Raw genomic sequence first — 4,260 nt, forward strand, 5'->3', positions numbered from 1 at the left:
CACAACAGGTGGAGGCTCAGTTTTGGGGCGAGATGATTGCCCCAATGTCAGATTGCCCCAATCTGACATCAACCTCCATCACCTCAGAAGAGGAGTTGAGAGAGACGTCAGAGAGAATGACATCAACATCAGCAGACTGTATAAGTTCAGTCTCCTTCAGTGGGCGAGTCTTTACCTTTGGCTTTGGTTTAGATTTTCTGGCCTGAGGTGGCATTGGAGCCAAAACCGCAGAAACAGTAGGGGGTGTAGCAGCGCTGGGCAGTGCACAAGACTGGACCCGGGAAGGGGCAGGAAGTTCCATGATGTCAGCTACCACGGCCTGGTCAGAAGGCCGGGGGTGGGGGGGGGGGGGGGGGGGGGGGAGCAGCAGCAGGCTTCACAGGAACGGCAGCAGCACATGTACATTGACAAATGCAGGTGCTAGTGCTGACAGTAGCAACCTACATTTGCGTAGCGGCATCGGTTTTCAAGACTGGCTGTTTCAGAACGGAAGAAAAGGAGGCAGCGAACGTGGGCGGCTGCATGGACTTGTAGATTTTCTTTGCCTGATATTTAAGTTGCTGCAGGTCATACCATGTAATAAGCTGGCCAACCTCATTGATAACATGCTCACAGATAGAAGTTTCAGAGTCATAATGGGCGACTTAAAAAGTGATGAAATGAAGCTCAACAATGGCTTACCACAAGGCTCCGTTCTGGCGCCATTGATGTTTAACCTCTACATATCTGACTTACCTGAAACCACTTCTCAAAAATTCGGATATGCCGACGACTGGGCAATAGCTGCAAGAGGCAGATCAATGGAGGCAACGGAAAACACATTAACTGCGGATCTAACAAAGCTGGGAGATTACTTCCGAAGGTGGAGATTACGGCCAAACGCGACAAAAACGGAGGTGACATGCTTTCACCTCGACAATGCCCAAGCAAAAAGAAAGCTCAATGTTCATTTTGAAAACAGGCAGCTAAACCATAATAATTACCCCAGATATCTAGGCGTCACCTTTGACAGAACCCTAACATTCAAGGAACACCTATGTAATACAGCCGCAAAACTTAAAACTCGAAATAATATCATACAGAAGCCATGTGGGACCACGTGGGGCTCTTCCGCGGCTGTACTGAGATCTTCGGCTCTGGGACTTGTCTACACAACAGCAGAATATGCCGCACCGGTATGGCTAAACAGTAAACACACAGGCTTGATCGATGCTCAACTAAACTACACAATGAGGATGATATCAGGAATAATAAAGCCAACGCCTTTACACTGGCTACCTATACTAAGCAACATTCCCCCACCGGACCTGCGCAGAGAGAACGCTCTCTTACGCGAGTATGGAAAAGTGCTGAACAACGAGAAACTGCCAATCCATAAGGATGTTCCTGCCCTGGAGATGAACAGATTGCGCTCAAGACACCCCTCTTTAAAAAAGGCAAAAAATACACATCCTCTCAACCCGGATTATGGCAACCTCTGGAAAATGCGGTGGAGAGAATCTGTGCCCCAAAACCTGCAGAATATGCCATGCATCAATGTCCAACCACCAGGATTCAATTTGCCAAGGAAAACTTGGACGACCATGAATCGAATTCAGACAAATAACGGCAGATGTGCAGACAGCCTCCACAGGTGGGGTAAAATCACCACCCCGAGATGTGACTGCGGTGCGGACCGGCAGACGATTCGTCACATCGTGGAAGATTGCCCTCTGAGACGTTTTGCAGGAGACCCCAATGAGTTTCTGACCGCGACTGAAAGTGCAATAGACCATGTCACAAATCTGGATGTTTGTTTCTGAACTTTTGTTTGTTATATACACTATTTTTAAACACTTTTATATCTACAACTATATGTTACACACTGTGACTACTCTTTATTTCTGTGTCTTATGATTTTTATGTCTTTTCTATATGATGTGTTATATGCCATAAGCTAAATAAATTTGCCTCACCATACGGGATGTGTTTCGTGGTTTTAAGTTCCTGGATCTTCCGTTCCTCAAGGAAAACTCTGCATTCCCTACTCCACAAAGGGTGATCCCCAGAGCAGTTGACACACTAGGGAGGAGAGGAGCAAACAACTCCCTCATGGGCGGCTTTACCACATTTCCCGCAAGTGGCTTCCCCTTTACAGCTGAGAGTAGTGTGGCCAAAGTGTTGGCATTTAAAACACCGCATGGGGTTGGGGTAATAAGGCCGTACACTGAGACGTAGGAAACCTGCCTTCACATGCTCTGGCAATTTGGTGCTGTTAAACGTAAGGATAAATGAGTCAGATTTCATGAGAGCACCATCCACCCGTTTCATAACGTGTTGCACGTCGACAATTCCTTCCCGGGACCATTCAGACTTCAGTTCGTCTTGGGGAGTGTCAACGAGATCTCTGCAAGTCACAACACCCTTGCTGTAGTTCAGGGTGTTGTGAAATTCAGTCTCTATCGCAAACTCCCCAAGAAATTGTGCCTTCTGAAGGTTCTGGACTTGCTGGAAGCTAGATGTTTCAACCAGCAAGGTGCCATTTCGCAAGCGCTTTACAGACTTTAACGTGCCAGCAATACCTTCTAAGCCCTTCTGTATATAAAATGGCGAAACTTTTTCAAAACTCCCATCTTTTCTTTTAATTATGAGAAACACATTCTGTTACTACTACCTGAATCAGGAGGACTGGCTACACGAGCCCTCTTGTTAGATTGAGTGTTAGAACCTACCAGCGGCCCACCCTTTCTGCTGGGAGGAGGAGAAGAAAAGTTCGAGGGTTCCATCTCGGTCCCACGAGCAGCTAGGGAACTAGAAGTCCACCTAGACAGAGCCCTGCGTGCCTAGGTAAGCCTTATACAACTGAGGTGCGGCAGGTTCTCCAGAGGTTGCCCGCTAACGACTGTTCCACCTCAACAGCCACGCATCTCATCAGCGCACAGCACACCTTGAGATTGAGGGGTTGTTTATAGAGGTTTATTCCATCCTCGTGATCCGGGCGGTCAAGCCAAGATCCCCATTTCCTGAGACACACAACGTTCCACCGCCGCGCCGCACGGTGGTCGCTGAAGTATGCTCAGAGCTTACGGTGACAGGGGACTGGCGGCGCTTACCAGTCCCCAGCTCAGGAACCCCAGGGTCGCCAAGTCCGTACCCAGCAAATGAATGCTGAGCCCCTGGGGGCATTGGTCTATACGGATTGTGTTTCTGGTATGTGGTGTTGTGCAATGAACAATATGAAATAGTATAAGTATGAAGCTATGCGTGTAAGCGATTACAATTCTCCTCCCACACATGTACAAGATCAGGTGGATCACATACATTACAGTTCTTTGCTACTTATCTCAGATCTTATGGGCATCTTTATGAAAGACGAGCAAAAGAGACTGATACAAACAGGTGTTCTTGGGCCTGCATCAGATTTTTGTGGGTGAGTAAATCATTGTGACAAGGCCCCTCACATTTCCAGTCATGCTTCTGCACCAGTTTTTGAGGAGACGAACCCATTTATTCCCACTTGCCCATCCTTGTTGATCAGGTCACACATGATCTCTGGGCTACCTACTGTCTTGTGGCCAATCAGTAGTGTTATGTTTGCTGACACCCCTATACTGAATTACTTGGTATCATACACATACATTTCCAGCAACAATCGTATCATATAGTGTGTGTTACATTAACTGACACAGTTTCTGTCTGGTCAACCACAAACTTCGTTCACCATTGTAGAATCTCAGTTTTCATTTCACAGTGTCATTGATGATACAGCAAAATATTCTGCATTACTTTGTAACATCAGGGATCATGCATCTATCATAAACCTTGTGCAAGCTCAGTGCAGCTAAAGCAGTTTTATTGCAACAAGTTTATCACCCACTTTACTCAAAACAGTTAACCGGAAGGAGGGCTTTATAGTTCTGGTGCCATTTACAGAACTTAGAGGATCTGAAGTTAATATTGGACAACCCTTTATGGGCAATATTGATGAGTAAATTGCCTCACATTATTCAAAGGTTCTTGATTGTGAATGAAGGACTCATGCAGAATGTGAAACTACAGAATGTTGGTCAAGTTTTTGCACCACAAGATGGACACACTAACTACCCAGGAGCCACATCTATGGCAGCCATATTGCTCTACGTCGTAATAATCGGCAACCAAACAGTGCCAAACACATCCAGTAAATCGTGACACACCCACCACATGTCAGTGCCTCCTGGCCTCCAAGATTCAACATCATCAGCTGTATATAATTGACTGGCTACCACCAGACATCACTAA

Source organism: Schistocerca piceifrons, chromosome X (assembly GCF_021461385.2).
Source record: "Schistocerca piceifrons isolate TAMUIC-IGC-003096 chromosome X, iqSchPice1.1, whole genome shotgun sequence".
Taxonomy (NCBI): Eukaryota; Metazoa; Arthropoda; class Insecta; order Orthoptera; family Acrididae; genus Schistocerca; species Schistocerca piceifrons.